This window comes from Callorhinus ursinus, unplaced genomic scaffold, assembly GCF_003265705.2.
Source record: "Callorhinus ursinus isolate GAN/ISIS: 27379988/994484 unplaced genomic scaffold, GSC_fseal_2.0 scaffold4, whole genome shotgun sequence".
Lineage (NCBI taxonomy): Eukaryota > Metazoa > Chordata > Mammalia > Carnivora > Otariidae > Callorhinus > Callorhinus ursinus.
In genome coordinates this window covers 37,256,211-37,269,335 of record NW_027397066.1, presented here as the reverse complement: position 1 = coordinate 37,269,335, position 13,125 = coordinate 37,256,211, and positions in this window count along the sequence as shown.

Genomic DNA, 13,125 nt, shown 5'->3' with positions numbered 1-13,125 from the left:
AATTGAAATATAAATGGCAAGGAAGGAGCCAGCCAAGCAACAAACATGGGGGAAAATATTCTAATGACAGCAATAAATAAGCCCAATAGTTGAATGAAGCTTGGCAAGTTTCAGGAACAGAAATAAAGTCACGGTGAATGAAATGTGATGATCTAGAGAAAGAATAATACAATTTGTAATCCTAAGCAAAGGTCAAATAACTTCAGGTCATCTTAAAAGGTTTGGATTTTCTTTTAAGTGTAATTTAAAACAGCTGGAACATGAGCAACAGAGCCAAGATATCTCTTTTAAAAAAAAATAATAATTCTGCCTGTTGGGTGAAGAATGAATTGTAAAAGGCAAGAGCAGAACAATAGAGTAGAAGATATAGTAAAGATGTCATATTATCTAGGAATATGTTTACAGTGGTAGAAAGGAAAAGAAATAGAATTACCTGCAAAGTGGATTAAAAATGCAGCATATATGACTAGAAGAGGAATTGAATTGGGGAAGTGTTAAAAGAGACCTAAGTGTGTTCCTTCAAAAACTAGGTGAATTATAGCACCATTTATTGAAATGGGGACCCAAAAATGAAAATCAAGCCACAACTGGAGATGTCACAAAAATATTTTCCTAGATTTCTGGATTGTGTTGCATGGTAAACAAAAATTTTGAATATAGGACAAAACTAGGTGATGCATTCTGAGGCAATAAAGTATCTTGGTTAAATTTCCATGACCTAGAGTCAGAAAGAGTGGTGTTCAAAATCCTGCTACTAACTTTACCCTGTGTGCATATGTGTGACTGTGGACAACCTAAATAACTTTCAACTTCCTCACTGACAATCATACCATTTTGATTCTTATAGATTTCTTATAAGGGTTAAATAAATTAATGCTTGTAAAGACCTACAAATTGCTGTGTACATGGTAAAGTCACTCTCTCTCTCTCTCCCTTTGTCTCTGTCTCTCCATATATCTATAGAGTATGGAACACATATTAGTACTACCAATACTACTAACTACATCTTAGAACTGTTTAAAGAACTGAAGATTCTGCCCAGGAGAGGGCATTAGATGATGATCATGTGATCATAAAAGAAACTGAATAGAGACCAAAGAAATCAGAGGAAGAGTATTTTTTCTAAATTCTAGGAAATAGTGCTAAATATTTACCAGATACGCTGAAAAATGTACAAAAAGGTACAGATAATAAAAGTCAACAATGAATTTGTCAAATTATGCCTATATTTTCTTAATATACCCAGGAAGTTGAGTTTCTTGAAAAGATGGAAGCGGAATCCAGATAGACTCTTAGCAACTATGTATTATAAACCATAGGTTAAAATTATTTCAATAAAAAATTAATTGTATGGATTTTGAAGACATTTTCCTCTAAACAAATGATGCTATTTTAAAGAAGAAGTAAGAGATTAATGCACTCAGCAAAGGAGACAGTCGACAAAACCAAAAGATAACCTATGGAATAGGAGAAGATATTTGTAAATGACACATCAGATAAAGGGCTAGTATCCAAGATCTATAAAGAACTTCTCAAACTCAACACCCAAAAAACAAATAATCCAGTTAATAAATGGGCAGAAGACATGAATAGACATTTCTCCAAAGAAGACGTTACAAACAGCCGACACATGAAAAAATGCTCCACATCACTTGGCATCAGGGAAATACAAATCAAAACCACAATGAAATACCACCTCACACCAATCAGAATGGCTAAAATTAACAAGTCAGGAAACAACAAATGTCGGCAAGGATGTGGAGAAAGGAGAACCCTCTTACACTACTGGTAGGAATGAAAGCTGGTACAGCCACTCTGGAAAACACTATGGAGGGTCCTCAAAAAGTTAAAAATAGAGCTACCCTACTACCCAGCAATCGCACTACTAGGTATTTTCCCAAAGGATACAAATGTAGGGATCCAAAGGGGCATCTGCACACCAATGTTTATAGCAACAATGTCCACAATAGCCAAACTATGGAAAGAGCCCAGATGTCCATCAACAGATGAATGGATAAAGAAGTTGTGGTGTATATACACAATGGAATATTACTCAGCCATCAAAAAAATGAAATCTTACCATTTTGCAATGACATGGATGGAACTAGAGGTTATTATGCTAAGCAAAATAAGTCCATCAGAGAAATTTAATTATTATATGATTTCACTCATATGTGGCATTTAAGAAACAAAACAGAGGATCATAGGGGAATGGGGGGAAAAATAAAATAAGACAAAATCTGGGAGGGAGACAAACCATAATGGACTCTTAAGTATAAGAAACAAACTGAGGGTTGCTGGTGGGGTGGGGGGTGGGGGATGGGGTAACTGGGCGATGGGCATTAAGGAGGGTACAGCATGTAATGAGCACTGGGTGTTATATGCAACTGATGAATCACTGAACTCTACCTCTGAAACTAATAATACACTATATGTTAATTAATTGAATTGAAATAAAATTTAAAAATATAAATAAATTTTTTAAAAAATAGATGAATGCACTTAACATTTTGGTCAACAATCTCCTTCTGGACTTTTTCAAGGATTAAATCCTGAATTATTTCATTATATTATTCATTGTTATATGAGCAGATTAATGTTATTAGTAAACTTTCAGTATGCACTAAAACTATCATAAATAGCTCTATGTATAAATTACAGAAGTTATAAAGCTAGTATTTTCCTTAGCTAAATAAGATACATATTTTCTGTTCTCTACAAGAAGACCATGTTGAATTAAGCTTTTGAGCATCTTTTACATTTGACTTTTAAAAAAGAAAATAAGGATATCCAAGAGTGTATCAGTTAAGGGGCGCCTGGGTGGCTCAGTTGGTTAAGCGTCAGACTCTTGGTTTTGATTTGGGTCATGATCTCAAGGTCTTGGGATTGAGCCCCTTGTTGGGCTCTGTGCTCAGCAGGGAGTCTGTTTGAGGATTCTTTCTCTCCCGCTCTCTCTGCCCCTCCCCTCCGTGTTCTCTCCCTCTCTCTAAAATAAATAAATCTTTATAAAAGATTATTGAAGTATAATTGACCTCTATAATGTTAGATTAGTTTCAGATGTACAGCATATTGATTTGACTTTTTTTTTTTTTGCGGGAAGGGGGGATTCAGTCTTTATTCCAAGCATCCATATGCCTAGCTAAAATTTATAGTTACATTTATTTTTTTATTTTAATTCTAGTATAGTTAATAAACACTGTTATATTAGTTTCAGGTGTACAACAGAGTGATTTCACCACTTCCATACAACACCTAGTGCTCCTCACAAGTGCCCTCCTTAATCCCCATCACCTGTTTCACCCATCCCTCCACCCACCTCCCCTCTGGTAACCAGCAGTTCTCTATAGTTAAGAATCTGTTTCTTGGTTTGTCTCCTCTTTTTTTTCCTTTGATCATTTATTTTTTCTTAAATTCCACCTGAGTGAAATCATATGGCATTTGTCTTTCTCTTGATTTGACAATTCTATACATTACTCAAGGCTCACCATAAGTTTAGTCAACATCTGTCAGTATATATTATTACAATATGATTATATTCCCAATGCTGTACTTTTCATGACTTGTTTTGTAACTGGAAGTTTGTATTTCTTAATCCTCTTCATCTATTTTGCCCATCCTAACCCCCAGTCTCCTCTCTGGCAACCCCCAGTTTGTTCTTTGTATTTAAGAGTCTATTTGTTGCTTTACTTTTTTTTTTTTTTAAGATTTTATTTATTTATTTGAGAGAGAGAGAAAGAGAAAGGGAGAGCACAAGCAGGGGTTGTTCCAGAGGGAGAGGGAGAAGCAGGCTCGCTGAGCAGGGAGCCCCATGTGGAGCTTGATCCCAAGACCCTGGGATCATAACCTGAGCCTAAGGCAGATGCTTAACCCAATGAGCCACCTAGACGCCCCTGTTTGTTTCTTTTTTAGATTCCACATATAAATGAATTTATACAGTATTTGTCTTTCTCTGACTTATTTCACATTGTGCTAACAGCTTTATATGTATATGTAAGTATCTCCCTTTAAAAACTTACAATGCACATGTCTATAGTGGAAACCCATGATTATGTTAACTTTACAAATGAAGCAAAAAGCCTACAGATCATAAGTAATTTGCCCATTGTTGACTAATAAAATTTCTGAATAAAATATAATAGCTAAAAAATATCAACCTAAATACATACTATGCTTCACTGATTTCATTTCAATATTAAGAAAATGTGTATGTGTGGGTGTGTAAGTTTGTATGTGCTCTCTATTATGCAGATATAGTTTAATTTTGCCTTTTCATTTTGCCTAGTGTATACTGTTTTCTATGGTTGAACCTCCTTAATTCATGTGAACTATTTATTTTAATGTCATATGTTCACATAAAAATAATTCCTATTCCATTCATTAATAGTCTGCCTCAGATATATACATTTTATAAAATAAAGTGGTTTGGGTACCATTCTCCAAAGCAATATTGCAGACTTGGGCTACTAAATTGTGCAGAAGCCAATTCTAGTTGAAATAATGCAGATTAGCTTCAGAGTCCCTTATTTGCACAGATCCTCTCCACTGACTTGGACCTGGCCTTAGAAATGTGTTCACATGATCATTTTGTATTCCCCTTAGTGGACCACCAAAATTATATAAATCTGTGGTCTCACAAGCCCTGGAATCCATTGCTGTAATTCAACATTGAAAACTTGGTTAGATCAATCCAGTTCAGGTACTTTATCAAATGTTACAGTTGTGTTTTTGATTTTTGATGGCTCCTCAGACTTTTCTGTATTTTCAAATTTTATGTATTTCTTACACAATTACAAAAAAACACACCCATATATTATAAACTATTACTGGGCTGATCTGAAACACAAAGTATATGTACCCTAGTCCTAATTCATTCACCAACCCTCTGTGTCATGTTATGTTAGGTAAGTCATGTCCCTTCTCTGGTCCTCATTTACTTATTTGTAGAGTAAGAGGGTATTCCTTCCTTTCTGAAAGCCTTTGTCTTATGTTAGAGTTGAATCAGTGTTAACATTAGGGTCATTAGGGTGGTGTGATTGTAGATAACTTTGCTTTTTAATTTTCTTTTCTCCATTCTCCATTGTTTTGTTGTTGTTAACCTTCACTTAGCATAATATTTTCAAGGTACATCCACGTTGTAACATATATAAGTACTTCACTCCTTTTTTTGCTAAATAATATTCCATTGGATGGATAAACTATAATGTGTCCATCCACTCCTCAGCTGACAGACATTTAAGTGGTTTCTACTGTTTTGCTATTATGAATAATGCCACGGAGTTACTTTTGACAAAGGAATTAAAAATGGACATGCTAACGCATTTTCTGTGGATAAACTATAGACAGATTTATAACTTTTAAACTAAGTAAACATGTTATAATTTATGAACATATGATATAATTATAATGTAATTCTCATATTTACTACCAATTTCGGTTCTAAAAGTAAACTTCAGGTAGAACTAGCTAGATCAGTGTTTCCTAAATACTAGTCCACCAACAAATGCTGGTCTTACTGGCTAAAAAATCAACCAAACATTATTCATAGGCCTTACTTATCTATAGTTTCTGATTCTATGTGTCATTAGGATTAATGTATTACTCAGGGTTCTTTCAAGAGAGTGATAGAAAGATACAGAGACTGATTTTAAGTAATTGGTTCATGCAATGATGGAGCCTGGCAAGTCCTAAAACTGTAGGGTGGGCCAGTAGGCTGTAAACAGCAGAATCCCTCTTCTCCAGGAAACCACATATTTTGTGCTCAAGACTTGCAAATGATTGAATGAGCCCCACCCACACAGTATAGAGGGAATCTTCTTTACTTAAAGTCAACTAATTATAAATGTAAATTACATCTACAAAATATCTTTACAGACATCTAAATGAATGTTTGACCAAATAACTAGCCACCATAGCCTAGCCAAATTGACAAATGAAATTAACCGTTATAATTTATACTTTATACTTAATTTAGCTTTACCTTAATGTTAGTTAAAAGTGGCCTGTGAATATCAAATATTTGTGACTCTAGTTTTTATTTTTTTCGTTTTGATTCCACTAGGAAACAAATATAAAATTGAATATATTCTATATAAAGAATGCATTATTTAGTATTGTTTTAAAGTTGGAATAGCCTAAGCCTTAACATATTGAACAGAATTTATTATTGACCATAATAGCATTAATCGGATGCAATTTTTTTATAGCCTGCTGTCTGTCTTATGTTGCATTCAACATACTTTGTTTTTTGCCTGGTATCCCTGCATACAAAACTATTTTCCATGAAAAGGTGCTTGGAAAAGGCATAAGATGAGACAGAATTCAGGAAAGGTGTTTGCAAGGAGAAAAAGATTCAAAACTATCAATATGAGAGGAGAAACAGTCATTTATTTTCCACTCCACTCATCTCACTCTTTGGCATACTCCTTATTAATGAAATGTGAATATCAATAGTACTACTGATAAATTGAAAGGAATGGAAAAATCCTCCAGGTAGAAATTATTTCCCCTAGGTCTTGAACTCTGCAAAGGTGGCAATTTCACCCCAAATCATAGCTAAGGCTCTAGGAGGAAAATTTTATATTAGAGATTTTTTCCCCCTCACTTTCTGTATATAGAAAAGTAGCTATAACTATGAGACTATATTAGTAAAAACAATTGTTCAATCCTACATTTCTGTCTTATAGATGTACCCAATGTTATACCATTTTCAGATCTGTAAACATATTCATCTGATTAATGTGTTACTAATCAAATGAAAAATCAGCATGATAGAACACAGTTGTAATAAGGATTTTGAAAATTCATCTAAATGGAAATTTGTTTTGTGGCTCTAAATACAATTTTTGACTGCTCATTATATAAATATTGCAAAAAGAGATATTTTTCTTCAAATATTTTTATGAACCTCAAAACTTTTGCGAAAGTAATTCTAAGCCCCAAAACAAACAACACTTATTCAAAACTCCAAATATTAAATTCCTTTGAAAAATAAAACAAAACAAACCACTTTGTCTCAAAGCACAGTTGATCATAAGAGTAAAATTTATTTCTATCCTAATGAGGATTTGCAGGTGTTTAATTCAAAGAACTTTTATAAGACAGGTTTGTGACTGGTTAAAAATATGGAAAATGCTATTGATAATCTATTCTGAACTAATTATTTAAAATGAGATACTGAAAAAAGAATGGAAAAAAATGTGACTGGAATTTGCTTTGGAATAGATTTGCTAGTACATTTTCAGTGGGATAACCAGTGTTATAAGATATTAAATCATAGTTTCAGGGATCATAGCAATATTATATGGAAGCTTTAAGAATGAGTAAAGAAGAAGATAGCAGGAAGGGAAAAATGAAGGGGGGGAGTCGGAGGGGGAGATGAACCATGAGAGACTATGGACTGTGAGAAACAAACTGAAGGTTCTAGAGGGGAGGGGCGTGGGAGGATGGGTTAGCCTGGTGAAAGGTATTAAAGAGGGCATGTTCTGCATGGAGCACTGGGTGTTATACGCAAACCATGTATCATGGAACACTACATCAAAAATTAATGATGTAATGTATGGTGATTAACATAACATAATAAAAAAATGAGTAAAAACATAAGATTTGCATTTTTCTTTACATAGCTTATGCTAAAATCGCCATGTCAAATGTTGGTAAATCAGTAGGTTAATCAACATCAATACTGAATTTCTGTTAAGTAGCTTAAAAATATTAACACAAATGTCAGACTACACAGAATTTAGGTTCGATACCAAAAAATAAAACATGTTAATAGAACGTTGTGAAAATAGTTAGAATTTTGATCCTAATATCAAATAAGAAAAAAAAATGCCTAAATTTTATTCTAGGTATCTCAGAAAAGTTGACTCATTTCTATCATTTGGTTAATAAAACCATTTAAGTAGTGTAGCATGAAATATCAAGAGTGAGTTAAACAGTCTCTGACAGAACAATTTGCACCTTCCTTGCTTGGTCTTTATAGTTTTCTAGAATGACGATCATCTGTCAACTCTGTGACAGAATGACCAGAACAGTTTACAAAAGAAAATAAGGAAGCAAAAAATTAAAAAAAAGAAGAAAAAGAAAACAAAAACCAAAGTCAGGTGACAAGAACCCTACCTTCAAAGATTTATTCCATTTGAACTGATATGAAATGCAGACATTAATATTTTTTAAGTTCCCAGATGATTCTACTGTGCATTTATTTCCAGGTATTCTTTTAGATGTCTAGGTATATATTACCTGTTATTATGTATGAAATATTAACTCCTACTTTACAATTTTTTATCTCTTACTTTCTATTTAATTGTTTGGTCTAATATATTAAAAATTAAATTATGGTATTTGGCAACTTCACCTTTTTGCTGATTAGGATGAAGATGTTTCTTACATTTTGCCATTGACCAGTGGGCTTGAGTAGGTTTGGAGTATGAATTTTACCATATTAATATCAACTTCACTTGTTTTTATTCTTCAATGCATTTTAAATAGAACAATAATGGGACTGATTTCTTACTGTTGTTTAAATGAGGTAGTGCACAACTACTTCAAAAAATTCTTTAATGATAGTTAGCACTTGACAGTATTTGTAAGAAAATAATGCATTTCAACCTATTCCATACCATTATTTGAAATTCAAATAATATTCTTAGAGAAATATATATGAACTTATTAATCTTCAAATTCTTACCAATACTGGTTATCATTTAATAATATTTTATTTGTCTCTCCTCACTAGTGTATGAGAAATCAGTATTTCCTTTCCATGAACATATTTTTATTTATTTATTTATTTATTATTTATTTATATATGTTAGTAATGATACAGTACATCATTAGTTTTTTATGTAGTACATGAACATGTTTTTAAATAAGCTAAATCAATGCTTCTTCTGGCAACTTATTACAGATTATTTTAATTATGTATAAAAAAGCCAACATATAGTATTAAAATGCTCAGAGATTAACAAGATAATTAATAATGAGTAATCCACAAAGAAATTTACACACTTCAAAAATACTTTACATATTGAATAATTATACTCTTCAAACTTTAGTGTGCATTCTTTTTGTATATACATGTTAACATAAACATGTAAACTAGTAAATTAGAAGTAGTAGAGGAGTTTAAGGAACTAAAACTCTTAGTAGTATGTAATAGAAACATTTTAACTACTAAAATGTCCTAATCAATTTTCTATTTCAGTTTCAACATGTAAAGAGCCTAGAAACTGCCATTCCCATCCTTACTCTAAGAAAACAGTTTAACAAATTGAAAAGCAATGTCTTGTCTTGAACTCAACAGAAAACTGTAGCCGCTGGGCATTCTACCTCTCCAAAATGCGTGTGCTCATTTGGGTTCTTGTGAGATGTAGCAAAAGCAGCTCTTAGAGGGAAATTATATCATAAAATGCATATATTACACAAGAAGAAAGATCTAAAATCAAAAATCTAAACCTCTAGTTTAGGAAACTGGAGAAAGAAGAACAATGCACATTTAAAGAAAGCAGAAAAAAGAAATGTAATACAAATTAGAGCAAAAGACAATACAATTGACAAGAAGAAAACAGTAAGAAAATCTATGAAAACAAAAGTTTATTCTTTTTTAATTTTTTTAAAATTTTAAGATTTTATTTATTTATTTGACAGAGAGAGAACACAAGCAGGGAGAGGGAGGCAGAAGGAGAAGCAGACTTCCTGCTGAGGAGGGAGCCCGATGCGGGGCTCGATCCCAGGACCCTGGGATTATGACCTAAGCTGAAGCCAGATGCTTAAACAACTGAGCCACCCAGGCACCCCACGAAAGTTTATTCTTTGATAAGATCCATAAATGCACAAAATCATAACCTTTGTTAAATAATCTGAAATCCTAAGTATGCATACATTTTCTGGCATTCAACTTTTCCCTGACCCTGAATATATTTATTTAAAAATTGCCATGCCCATACCCCTTCGAATCCCTACATTTGTATCTTTGGGGTAAATACCCAGTAGTGCAATTGCTGGATCATATGGTAGCTCTATTTTCAACTTTTTGAGGAACCTCCATACTGTTTTGTACCTCTGAAACAAATAATACATTATATGTTAAAAAAAGAAAAAAGAAGAAGATAGCAGGAGGGAAAGAATGAAGGCGGGGACATCGGAGGGTGAGACGAACCATGAGAGACGATGGACTCTGAAAAACAAACTGAGGGTTCTAGAGGGGAGGGGGTGGGGGGATGGGTTAGCCTGGTGATGGGTATTAAAGAGGGCACGTTCTGCGTGGAGCACTGGGTGTTATGCGCAATGAATCATGGAACACTACATCAAAAACTAATGATGTAATGTATGGTGATTAACATAACATAATAAAAAAAACTGCCATGTCATTTTTGTTAAATTTTTAAACTAATTTTACTTAGGTGTAATTTATGTATAGTAAAACTTACAGATCTTTAAAATACAGTTCTATAAGATTTACAACTAATCTTCAACAAAGCAGGAAAGAATATACAGTGGAAAAAAGACAGTCTCTTCAATAAATGGTGTTTGGGAAAACTGGACAGCAACATGCAGAAGAATGAAACTAGACCACTTTCTTAAACCATACACAAAATTAAATTCAAAATGGATGAAAGACAAATGTAAGAGAGGAAACCATCAAAATCCTAGAGAAGAACACAGGCAGTAACCTCTCTGACATCAGCCATTGCAACTTCTTAGTAGACACATCACTGGAGGCAAGGGACATGAGAGCAAAAATGAATTACCGAAAATGGGACCTCATCAAGAAAAAAAGCTTCTGTGCAGTGAAGGAAACATTCAACAAAACTAAAAGGCAGCCTACAGAATGGGAGAAGACATTTGCAAACGACATGTCTGATAAAGGGTTAGTACCCAAAATCTACAAAGAACTTATCAAGTTTAATACCCCCAAAACAAATCCAGTTAAGAGATGAGCAGAAGACATGAAGACAGTTTTCCAAAGAAGACATGTAGATGGCTAACAGACACATGAAAAGTTGCTCAACATCACTCATCATCAGGGGATTACAAATCAAAACCATAATGAAATACCACCTCACACTTGTCAGAATAGCTAAAACTAACAAGACAGGAAACAACAGATGTTGGCAAGGATGTGGAGAAAGGGGAACCCTCTTGCACTATTGATGGGAGTGCACACTGGTGCAGCCACTATGGAGAACAGTATAGAGCTTCCTCAGAAAGTTGAAAATAGAGCTACCCCACAACCTAGCAATGGCACTGCTAGGTATTTACCTAAAGGGTACAAAAATACGAATTTGAAGGGGCACATGCTCCCTGATGTTTATAGCAGCATAATCAACAACAGCCAAACTATGGAAAGGGCCCAAGTGTCCATCAGCTAATGAATGGATAAAGAGGTGGCATAGAGAGAGAGAGAATGAAATATTATTCAGCCATCAAACAGACGTGGATGGAGCTAGAATGTATTATGCTAAGTGAAAGAAGTCAGTCAGAGAAAGACAAATCCAATATAATGTCATTCATATGTGAAATTTAAGAAACAAAACAGATAAACATATGGGAGAGGGGAGAAAGAGAGAGGGAAACAAACCATAAGGGACTCTTAACTATAGAGAACAACCTGAGGGTTGATGGAGGGAGAGAGGTGGTGGATGGGCTAAATGGGTGATGGGTGGTAAGGAAGGCACTAGTGATGAGCACTGGGTGTTATATGTAAGTGATGAATCATTAAATAATATACCTTAAAAACTGCACCCTCCCCCAAAAAAGACAAAATGTATATACACTGGTATAAACTTTAAAATTTATTAAAATACATTTCTCTCTCTCAGTCCACCAAATTTCCTACCACCCAGAAAGTTTGCTTTTCAGTCAGTCCTCCTTCCAAGAGGTAAACACTATTCTGATTTCTATCACTGTATGTTAGTTTTACCTGTTTTTGAATTTTACAGAAATGAAATCCTACCAGTCCATATTTCAGTCTTGATTCTGAAATCTGTAGGGCAGGACCATTCAATGGTCATAGACTTAAACATTCAATATTGTATTTCTACCCAATTAATCTATAGATTGTAGTCCCAAATCAGTATCACAGTAGGTTTCTTTTGACAAACTTATTTAAAATATCAAGGAAATATGAATGAAAAAGAATAATCAAGATAATCTTGAAGATGAAGAACAAAGTTTAGGTTCCTATAGGCAAAATGTAAATAATTATAGAGGTAAACTAAGAATCTGTTATAGTGGTTCAGGGATAGCCAAAATAATTGATAAAATGGAACACTCCAGAATTAGATGCACACAGAGATGGACACTTGACTTATTACTGAGATGGCACGGCAGAGAAGTAGATATGGTCTTGCATCCATTGTATATCCATATGAGTTCTTATGCCATACCATTAACAGTAGAATGAACATATTAATATTAAAAATAAAACCATATAATGTCTATAAAATGTAAGATAGCACAAGAGAATACTTTCATGACCTGGGAGTACACAAAGTTTTCTAAAATTGGACACAAGAATCACTAGCCTTACACGAAAAAATATAAAAATTAAAATTAGGAACTCATTGTCAAAAGACAGCATCAAGAGATTGAGAAGTAAAGCTACATATTGAAAAAAAACCATTTGAAATACATATAACCAACAGAGGATTAATATCCAGAATATGTATAAATGACTTCAGCAAATCAACTTGAAAAAAGACAAATTATAGAAAAAGGATATTCAAATTTCAACAAGCCATATCAAGAAGGATTCAGGTCATTACCTGTGAGGGAAGTTAAATTAAAACCTCAGTATCATACTGCAGCATACCCCCAAAATGGCTAAAACTGGAAATAATGATAATACAAATATGTGATATTGTGAAGTAACTGGGCTCCTTATAAACTTCTCATAGGTGGGTATATGGCTCAATCATTTTGGAAAACTGTTTGATACTATCTACTGAAGCTGGTCATATTCATAATCTAAAATTAATTATAAATTATAAATTAATCCTAATAAATTAATTATAAATCATAAATCAATCCTAAATCTAAGAGCAAGTAATTCTCCTCTCCAGAGAATGAATAAACATGTGCATTAAACATGCATAAGAATATGTATTTCATCCATATGTCTCA